Here is an 11937-nt window from a genome sequence, read left to right as displayed (position 1 = left end):
ATCATACTTAAACTGTCATCACTAGCCTTTTATGCTACTCTTTCTGCCAGCTTTTGGTAATCTGATACAACCACAGGAAAAAGTGCTTATCCCCCCAGATGGTGAGGAAGCCCCTGCCCTCGAGATTTTTGTTTTTCATAGGACTGGGTATATATTACTACAAATATGTTTATCTTTTATTACAATGAAGATCCATTTACATATTCCTAATTATGTTTCTGCTAATATTGACAGGAATTATATTTTACTAAAAGACCTACGTCTTGATTACTGACGTCAGCCTGAGAATGTTCACTCAAAAATGCAAGAAACACAAAATCAAAATTTCATTTCCTGATGACAGTCATTAATTAGTATGTAGCGTTCTAAGGCAAATAAACACATTACACTTTTAAGACAATTATAAGAAGAGTCTTTGCCTTATTAATTTACAATTAGCTTTCTCTCCTACAGACATAACTTGTGCTGGGATTTTAGCAAGATAAAATACTTAAAAAGGAATGGAGAATGCTTTAACTAGATAATTTCAACTTTGGTTCTATCATGTTTGATATCCAGAAGAAAATGCAAACTATTCCATTTACTGTATTGCAAAGTATCTGCTACTGCAAGGACGATGACATTTTAAAGACCTGAAACAAAGAATTAGGCTGGACTGTTCTGAGAAGACGCAAATAGGAGACAAGGCACTTTTCAAACACAATGGGATGGTTAGAACAGACCCAGGGACACACGGATTTCAAAAGAAAGTTAGTAAAAAGAAAATGTAAAACAAAAAAACACAACTCATTATGCTTCATTTAAAATATTACGTAGTGAATAATGAAAATGTCTTCATATAATAAATTACAGAGTTTCACATTTAAATCTTCATATTTATTGAAAGAGAGAAATGTATATTTTTAGAAATACTATTCTATTTAAATTATGCCTTAGAAATCCTACTAAAAATTTACTCTGAAACCCCAAAGTTAGCAGAAGGAAAGAAACCATAAAGATCAGATCAGAAAAAAAACTAAAAAGAAATGAAGGAACGATAGCAAAGATCAATAAAACTAAAAGCTGGTTCTTTGAGAAGATAAACAAAATTGATAAACCATTAGCCAGACTCATCAAGAAAAAAAGGGAGAAGACTCAAATCAATAGAATTAGAAATGAAAAAGAAGTAACAACTGACACTGCAGAAATACAAAAGATCATGAGAGATTACTACAAGCAATTCTATGACAATAAAATGGACAACCTGGAAGAAATGGAAAAATTCTTAGAAATGCACAACCTGCCAAGACTGAATCAGGAAGAAATAGAAAATATGAACAGACCAATCACAAGCACTGAAATTGAAACTGATTAAAAATCTTCCAACAAACAAAAGCCCAGGACCACAGAGTTTCACAGGCAAATTCTATCAAACATTTAGAGAAGAGCTAACACCTATCCTTCTCAAACTCTTCCAAAATATAGCAGAGGGAGGAACACTCCCAAACTCATTCTACGAGGACACCATCACCCTGATACCAAAACCAGACAAAGATTTCACAAAGAAAGAAAACTACAGGCCAATATCACTGATGAACATAGATGCAAAAATCCTCAACAAAATGCTAGCAAACAGGATCTACCAGCACATTAAAAGGATCATACACCATGATCAAGTGGGGTTTATGCCAGGAATGCAAGGATTCTTCAATATACGCAAATCAATCAACGTGATACACCATATTAACAAATTGAAGGAGAAAAACCATACGATCATCTCAATAGATGCAGAGAAAGCTTTTGACAAAATTCAACACTCATTTATGATAAAAACCCTGCAGAAAGTAGGCATAGAGGGAACTTTCCTCAACATAATAAAGGCCATATATGACAAACCCACAGCCAATATCGTCCTCAATGGTGAAAAACTAAAACTAAGATCAGGAAAAAGACAAGGTTGCCCACTCTCACCACTCTTATTCAACACAGTTTTGCAAGTTTTAGCCACAGCAATCAGAGAAGAAAAGGAAATAAAAGGAATCCAAATTGGAAAAGAAGAAGTAAAGCTGTCACTGTTTGCAGATGACATGATACTATACATAGAGAATCCTAAAGATGCTACCAGAAAACTTCTAGAGCTCATCAATGAATTTGGTAAAGTAGCAGGATACAAAATTAATGCACAGAAATCTCTGGCATTCCTATCACTAATGATGGAAAATCTGAAAGTGAAATTAAGGAAACACTTCCATTTACCATTGCAACACAAAGAATAAAACATCTAGGAATAAACCTATCTAAGGAGACAAAAGACCTGTATGCAGAAAATTATAAGACACTGGTGAAAGAAATTAAAGATGATACAAATAGATGGAGAGATATACCATGTTCTTGGATTGGAAGAATCAACATTGTATAAATTAGTCTACTACTCAAAGCAATCTTACAGATTCAATGCAATCCCTATCAAACTACCAATGGCATTTTTCACAGAACTAGAACAAAAAATTTCACAATTTGTATGGAAACCCAAAAGACCCCGAATAGCCAAAGCAATCTTGAGAATGAAAAACGGAGCTGGAGGAATCAGGCTCCCTGACTTCAGACTATAATACAAAGCTACAGTAATCAAGACAGTATGGTACTGGCACAAAAACAGAAATATAGATCAATGGCAGAGGATAGAAAGCCCAGAGATAAACCCACGCACATATGGTCACCTTATCTTTGATAAAGGAGGCAGGAATGTACAGTGAAGAAAGGACAGCCTCTTCAATAAGTGGTGCCGGGAAAACTGGACAGGTACATGTAAAAGTATGAGATTAGATCACTCCTTAACACCATACACAAAAATAAGCTCAAAATGGATTAAAGAGCTAAACGTAAGGCCAGAAACTATCAAACTCTTAGAGGAAAACATAGGCAGAACACTCTATGACATAAATCACAGCAAGATCTTGTTTGACCCACCTCCGAGATAAATGGAAATAAAAATAAACAAATGGGACCTAACGAAACTTCAAAGCTTTTGCACAGCAAAGGAAACCATAAACAAGACCGAAAGACAACCCTCAGAATGGGAGAAAACATTTGCAAATGAAGCGACTGACAAAGGATTAATCTCCAAAATTTATAAGGAGCTCATGCAGCTCAATAACAAAATACAAACAACCCAATCCAAAAATGGGCAGAAGACCTAAACAGACACTTCTCCAAAGAAGATATACAGACTTCCAGCAAACACATGAAAGAATGCTCAACATCATTAATCATGAGAAATGCAAATCAAAACTACAATGAGATATCATCTCACACCAGTCAGAATGGCCATCATCAAAAAATCTAGAAACAATAAATACTGGAGAGGGTGTGGAAAAAGGGAACACTCTTGCAATGCTGGTGGGAATGTGAATTGGTACCGCCACTAGGGAGAACAGTATGGAGTTTCCTTAAAAAACTACAAATAGAACTACCATATGACCCAGCAATCCCACTACTGGGTATATACCCTGAGAAAACCATAATTCAAAAAGAGTCATGTACCACAATGTTCATTGCAGCACTATTTACAATAGCCAGGAGATGGAAGCAACCTAAGTGTCCATTATCGGATGAATGGATAAAGAAGATGTGGCACATATATATAATGGAATATTACTCAGCCATAAAAAGAAACGAAATTGAGTTATTTGTAGTGAGGTGGATGGACCTAGAGTCTGTCATACAGAGTGAAGCAAGTCAGAAAGAGAAAGAGAAATACCGTATGCTAACACATATATATGGAATCTAAGAAAAAAAAAGGTCATGAAGAACCTAGGGGTAAGACAGGAATAAAGACACAGACCTACTAGAGAATGGACTTGAGGATACGGGGAGGGGGAAGGGTAAGCTGTGACAAAGTAAGAGAGTGGCATGGACATATATACACTACCAAACATAAAACAGATAACTAGTGGGAAGCAGCCGCATAGCACAGGGAGATCAGCTCGGTGCTTTGTGACCACCTAGAGGGGTGGGATAGGGAGGATGGGAGGGAGGGAGATGCAAGAGGGAGGAGATATGGGAACATATGTATATGTATAACTGAGTCACTCTGTTATAAAGCAGAAACTAACACACCATTGTAAAGCAATTATACTCCAATAAAGATGTAAAAATAAAAAAGTTTACTCTGTAACTTAAGGTGATTCTACTGATCCATTTCAGAAACATTAAAAACACAAGCACTCTAATTAAAATGTATATTTTCCCCAGTAAACTTAAATGTTAAGAACTACATTTATTTTTCATATATGGTAACCAGTTAAAAGTGTATAATGGAATATCAATGGATAAATCCTGGGAAAATACAACTCTTTAACTGCAATCACATTTTGAAAGCACAGATATTTGCTTCTCTATCGAGTTTTACTACTCAGTTTATTTCTGACTTACAAAATGTCTTAAAAGCAGCATAACGATGAGCAATTTTGTCCCAACTTCCACATCAGAAGATCAGATTCCAATCTTATTCCAGATAAGAAACTAACTTTTCACTTCCTCCTCATTTCATGATCACCTGGGGGTTAAGGTGAAACTCTTGAGGGTACAAACTACAGCCTGGGGTTGGAGCTAAGCAAACTCTTCTCCTTTCTGGGAATTCTAGTACTTTCAGAGTTTCCAGCACAACAGGGTTCTCAAGCCCTTGCAGTTCACTAGAATCCTTTTACTTACTCCTGGACCTCACAGCACAGTGAATAAATCAGAATCTCTAGAAATGGGGCCTGAGCATTGGCATGTTTATAAAAGCTCCCCACATGATTATCATGTGCAAGCAGGGTAGAGAACCACAGATAGAAGGCTTTAAGACAGATGGATGGTTACATCATGGTCAGCTTAACAAGCTGGTGAACCAATAATGTTGAGCGGAGAAAAAATGAGGGGAAGCCTCCATGATGAATTGATAATGACCAGAGAAAGCTCTATCTGTAGGTACATGAGGATGGAGCCAATAGCCAGAGAATGTTAAGTCCTGGGCAAGCTGTGTGGCTTTAGGCAAATCCTCTAAGTCCCCTGGATTGCAGAATTTGAGGAGAAGGCAGAGTGGAAGATTCACCAGTCTTAACCACAGCTGTTTTGTCTGTTTTCTATGTTTTGCTTCCGCAGGATTCTGTGGCTAAGAACAGCATGAACACGGCTGATCCATATGTCCTCTAAGGTCTCTTCTGAGGTAATTTTACAACATCCCGGGTAACATAAATACGAGGAATTGGCTTACTGGCCCAGCATAAGTTAAGAATAAAAAAGAATTTAAGATAATCACAGTGATGCTTCTATTCTGTGGTCCTACACCCACTCTTCCCCACAGATCAACTCTGTGGGCAGGAGGAGTTTATCCAAAATGCTCCCCCATCCTCACTGGCCTTCCCTCTCCCAGCATCTCCCAGGTACACAATATCTCTGTGATTTTCCCCTCCCACCATTGCACCAGATTGCACTCTTTTATGAGTCAATTCAGATTATCTGTAAAGTAAATGTAATCAACTCATGCCCAGATTATAGCCTATATTTGAGGCCCTAAAACATCACTTTTTCTGGAGACAAATTTTCACTGTGGAATAAAGAGGCTATACGTGTTCCAGCTGTCTTCTGGGTTTACCTCTCCAAATCAGCTCTCTACCCTGCTCTCTGCCCTGGGAGGCAGACCTGTGACAGACTATATAAACAATTCCCCAGTCCTCTGACTTCCTGGTGACAGCACTGAGGAGTCCTGATAGGAGATCAGAGGAAAGAGAGGGAAACTGGAATATAAATTCCCTGGGCTTGCTCCCTGTGGGGCTGTGCCCCTCAGCCCAAAGTCATAGGTCCACTCAAAGTGGCCCTCTTGCAGGTTCCAGTTATTCCCACCCCTCACCTTCTTGTCTAGGAGTGCAAACCATCTCTGTTCTTAGAAGCCCTTCTTACTCTGCCCCCTCTGTTTTAAATAGTTCCTTTATTGAACCCAACAAGAATTATCCTAATTTGAGTGATCTGTTTCCTGATAGGCTCCTGACATATTTGTTGGCCAAAGATTTTCACTTTTAGATTTTTCAAGAAATAATGAGAGATGTATACAAAGATTCAGGGGTATCATTAACTATTTTGAAGAGATATACCAGAGTCAGGACTGATCAGAATGAGTGTCACCTGTGTCCTAGAGGCCTGCTACTGTGCCACGCCAGATCATGAGGAGTCCAGGAGGGGTAGAGAGAGGGGACTCAGGATGGTTGGGGTAGTGACTACTTTCCAGTCAGTATGGAAATATTCCAGTATTTTAGCAAGTATAGCCAAACCAGCTGAAGGTTAGTGAATCCTGTATATAATGCTGTTCATTGCAGAATGATTTATGATAGGAAACAAACAGAAAAACTTAAAGAAAAAACGGAGTACAGTAAAAAAAGAAGTTGCTACAATACATTTTAAACTGAATCGTAAAGCCCTTTTGGAGATTTTGGTGAGCATTTTCACTTCATCCCCTCTCAATCAAGACTTATTGCTTAAGCTTTGTAGACCAGATTAAAGAACTGATGCAGTTCAGCACCGATGAGCTAACAACCAAGTGGAGAAGGTGGACAGACTGAAAAATAACACATCGCTCTAACACAGGCAAGAACAGAAACAGCTAAAGATTTTAAAATACAGGGAAAGAGATGACTTTTGTTTGGAAGGAGGTCATGAAGAGCTTCACAGAGGAACTAATGACTGAGCAGGACTGTGAAGACTAAACAATGGTTCAAAAAGCAGATAAGGCAGGATGGAACTTTTCTAGGAGAGAACAGTCCATGCAAATGATCTCAGGCATGAAACAGCCAGCAACTAAACGGAATTAGTTCTGCTCTCTTTCTCCTAAAATAGAAACTTGTAAGGATCTTGACTTTGAGGGGCACAGAGTAAGCATTTATGAAAAACATACTATATATCAAGGATTAGGCTAGTTCTGTTTTTTTTCCCCCCCAAACTGAGACCATATTACAAATAAGAAAACTGAGGCCCACAGAAGTAAGGGCTATTTTAGACATTTCTGGAATTACACCTTCACGGGTAGTTACTTTCTTTATATTATTCTTATGTTTATACGCAATCTTTTTTCCCTTGTTTTTATATTGTATTCTATCACTTGCTCTCATTACATGCAAAGGATTAAGATGAATTAATGGTGTCCAGGGTTTTGGATTTACCCACCAGAGCACTTCCTCATCGTAACAAGAATTACTTCACTGCTGATACCTGTCCATAGAGAGAGAGAGAGAGAGAGAGAGAGAGAGAGAGAGAGAGAGAGAGAGAGAGAGAGAGAGAGAGTGTGTGTGTGTGTGTGTGTGTGTGTGTGTGTGTGTGTGTAGGGGGCAAGTTCAAATGGGACATGTCGTAAATGTAAGCAGTTTAGGGAGCAAGTAATCAGAAAATAACATGTGCCATGCTGGAATAATCACCTTAAACGTGAAACCTTCAATGAAAGCAAATCTTTAAGGAATTCAACATAGGAATTAAATTCTTTTAAAATTACAGGATGTTCTGGGCTCTGGATCTGGTAGAATTTCTCAAAACTATTGATAAATACTTGTATTTGTCGTTTTGAAAGTATTTTCCAATATTAACTATTTTAGGCCACTTATTTTTATTAGAATGGGTTAATTCTGGGGTTATTAATTTTTGCTACTTCCTAAGTATGCAAAAAGTAATTATTTAATAATATGCCTATGTGGGCCAAAATCTACAAATGTTTAATGTAGATATCAGGTCAAGCGTCACTCTACAGAAATCAAGAAATCAAGTTAAGCCCAGTCCATCTCTCGCCATTAAGGGATTTCATTTGGGCATAAATTTATTTGGCCAAGACAATAAATTCAGTTTTTCTTCAGCACAAACCAAATTACTTTCTTAGATGTTTGTTGCTTTACTCCACTTAGATCTCTGGTCTTTGAAGCCCAGGCATCCAATTAAGAACCTTTTAATTCTATTATAGCTCAACCTTATACCACCTGACTTCAATGGGATATTCTACAAAAAAGCAAGCTGACTTGAGTTCCTTTAAACTTTGAGAAAGTTAATTAATATTCGCCAAGCACTTTGAAGATAAAGTGTGTCAAGAGTAATAATTATTTTTAAAAATAAAATCACAGGGAGCTACCATTCTATAATTTTTTGGTGCATCTTTATTATTTTTTTTTAATCCATGCTTTAATATCCCTCAAAGTGAGGAGGCGGTGCAGATATAAGCATGTAACCTGTATTTTCTTTCAAGTAAATTCAAAGTCAGGCCAAAAAAAATGCACTTTCCATACCACATTTTGCTCTCCACAACTTTTAGGCACAAAGCACATTTAAAAGCACTATTCTGGGGACTTCCCTGCTGGCACAGTGGTTAAGAATCCACCTGCCAATGCAAGAGACATGGGTTTGATCCCTAGTCCAAGAAGATCTCACATGCTGCGGAGTAACTAAGCCCGTGCACCACAACTACTGACTGAGCCTGCGCTCTAGAGCCTGCGAGCCACAACTACTGAAGCCCACATGCCTAGAGCCCGTGCTCTGCAACAAGAGAAGCCACCGCAATGAGAAGTCCGCACACCACTATATCTTCCATGCAGACCCCTCCACCTAGCCTTAGCATTACATCTGTGTTACCCCAAATAACCAAGTATTAGAATTCAGCCTATTTTCTCTATATATTACATCAAATACCATGATTCAGACTGGCATGGAAATTTGATAAATTATATAATTAAATTTTTAACACTTTAAATAGACTTTAAAAAGGATGATCTCTCAAAAGACAAACTCTAGTGGATCCAATAGTGGGAACCTAAATCTAAGAATCTAGAAGAACCCATTGATTTCCTTGTAGGAAGTTATAAACTGTGGTGAGGCTGAGATTAGATGCCTGCCCTCCCGCCAGTACCTCTGCTTATGAAGCCTTTGCACAGTGTGGCCTTCATACAACCTGTGTGTGTGTGTGTGTGTGTGTGTGTGTCTGTACACACTACATTTATCAAGTTGAGTACATGGTGGTGGTTTATGGAGGTCGGGGGCACTTGACAGAGGAAGTGGGAAGCACTGTTGAGACTGAGCACATCAGCCAGTCTATAGGAAATTACTTAGGAGGCTTGGCTTCTAGAGAAAATGGCTCACTGCATTCAGCATGTCAAATCCGTGAGAGCCTTCCAACTTACTAACTTGATTAGTATAAAATGACCATTGGCAAAAGCAAAAACCGAATTGTTTAAATTTTCTCTCACTTTGATGGTGAGTGTCAAAAATTGTTTTTAAAGATTTTAAAGGATGGGGACTTCCCTGGTGGCACAGTGGTTAAGAATCTGCCTGCAAATGCAGGGGCCACAGGTTCGAGCCCTGGTCCGGGAGGATCCCACATGCCACAGAGCAACTAAGCCCGTGTGCCACAACTACTGAGCCTGCGCTCTAGAGACTGCAAGCCACAACTACTGAGCCCACATGCCACAACTGCTGAAGCCTGCATGCCTAGAGCCCATGCTCCTCAACGGGGGAGGCCACTGCAATGAGAAACCCATGCACCGCAACAAGGAGTAGCCCCTGTTCGCCGCAACTGGAGAAAGCCTGTGCACAGCAACCAAGACCCAACACAGCCATAAGTAAATAAATTAAAAAAAAAAAAAAAGATTTTAAAGGATGGTCAACAGGTTTCAAGAAACTTAAAACATTTTAAATTCTTAGGTCTATTTAGAAAATAATGTTGTTTTTGCATATTAGCATTTATTAGCTTTTATTTAGCTTTTATCTGTACCTAGCAGGCATTTCCTAAAATTATAACCAAAATTGAAAAAAAAGCACATTGCCTGTAACGATCTGAGAGAAGCTGGTGAAGTGAATAAAATTTTAAAAAGCATTTACTCCTTTAGGACTCATAATTGTAGTATTCTGCCAAGAAATCTGTAAAAATTTCATATCATCATGCTTCTGAATTAGCAACTCATAAAAAGTAAAATTAAACTAATTCATAAATTTCAATAGTATAAAACATTGCAGATTTGAAATTAATTAATAAAAATATTCCCAACTCCAGGAAGACAATAAAATAGCTGTCTTGTGTGTTACTGGAATAACATTTGTTTTCTTCCTCCATTGGTAGCTATTAGAATTTTACCTGTGGTGATGAAGTGTTCCACAATATGCAGGGTGGTAATTTCAAAACCTTCTCATGAAGTTAGATCCCCATGTCTTTTAACCTAGTAACTAACCAAGCAGAACATTTTCATATAAAAAAATCCAGTAAAGTTATGAAAGGTTTGACAAGTTAATACCAATCTACAGAGGAGCCAGCAGAAAATAAAATACACACCAAAGTCATTCATGGATGGAGGGCAGAAAACTCTTGGAATGGTGAGAAAAATCATGGTGTAGCATATTTTGCGCTAGCAAACAAAGTCAGCTCTAGGTTGGTCCTTCCCAGGAAGCTGAATGAACGCTCACTTTTTAAAGTGCCCATTCACAGGAGGTTTTATACAATGCAAGCGTAACAGCGCTTGTTTTGACAAATATATCATCTCTTTGTGCTCAAAGGCACGTATGGCTTGTCGCTTGGTAGATTACTTCTTGAAAAGGAAGTGCTGCTGTCAGAAATTACTGAGATATTAAAAAAAGGGTTTTTAGGAGGTGGGGATTGAAGAGTCAAGGACAGCATAGCTACTTTTGCTAACGTTCTAATCATAGGTATAGTTACCATTCAAGCCAACTGGAAGATGAAAAGTCTTGAAGATATAGACTAGAAGAAAAGTTAACAGGGATACTGCAGACTATATGATTCAATTAAAGGAAGAACCATAGAATCTTAGGATGTGAAAGCTTGGATGGAACCTTTATTGGACTAGACTGGATAGTCTAATTGCCTTATTTAACCAATTCACAGAAGTAGAAACAAGTCATCTGTGAGACCTCTTAACCTACAAGAAATAACAAATTCACATTAAATGTGCATGATACATTAATTTGCTCATCTAATGTGTGGTATGAGATGCAACAGAGAGTAAGCCAGGCTATGGAGGGGATGGCCTCGGTGCACTCTTTTTCCTGTTCCTGGCTTCATGACAAAGAAGGCAGTCACAGGTACAGAAGTAGGGTGTCAAAGGCTTAATTACTTTGCAACTAAAGGTTCTTTTTGGAACATTTTGCTTTATGTTCTCAAACATTGTTCTTGTCTGTAATTTCTATGTATTCACATGGAAATTGCTTATGCTATAAAAATACACCCAAATCTGACTTTTTCTGAAAGGGTAGGAGGTTGGGGAGAACTTTTTTTGGCTACTCACCATGTGCTAGGGATTTTACATAGTCGCTCTCAGTTAATCTTGATCATCACCCTATGAAATATGGTATTACATCCATTTCATATGAAATAGAATTGAGGTTCCAGAGGGTGAAGTGATCTGCCGAGAGCCAAAGAGCTGGAGAATGGCGAAAACAGGATTCAAACCTGTCTTGCTCCAAACTCAAGGTGCTTCTAATTAAATTATTTTAAAAGCACGTTTAAAATATCTAATTCTTGTCCAAGGAGTAGTCAGGCAAGCCATGCAGTGGGGTTTTCCCTTATTATAAAAGAATCACTGTGGGGCTTTCAAGTGATGATTTTATGCTTGAAACCAGTATTGGAATCGGGGCAAAGTGTGGTCTTTCAGATTAGCCTGCTTCTTACCCCCTTGTTCCCCATCCTTTTCCTTCATGGTTTCCAAATACTCTCCTTCTACATACTCTTATCGTTATTACAGACTTTCACTTTTCTCCCTACACTTCTGAAATTAAATAGAACCAACAGATGGTGGTTGAAGTACTATAATGGTGTTGGTAGCTCATTATCATTCATGGTGGACACGTTCCCAATATATGATATGTAGCAGCATTTTTACTTCTCCTGTTTAATTCTGATGCTGTTTCTACAAATTCTTGCCATGCGATATGATGATACGGCCG

This window comes from Phocoena phocoena, chromosome 6, assembly GCF_963924675.1.
Source record: "Phocoena phocoena chromosome 6, mPhoPho1.1, whole genome shotgun sequence".
In the NCBI taxonomy this organism is placed as follows: Eukaryota; Metazoa; Chordata; class Mammalia; order Artiodactyla; family Phocoenidae; genus Phocoena; species Phocoena phocoena.
Note: the sequence above shows the minus strand (reverse complement) of the source record.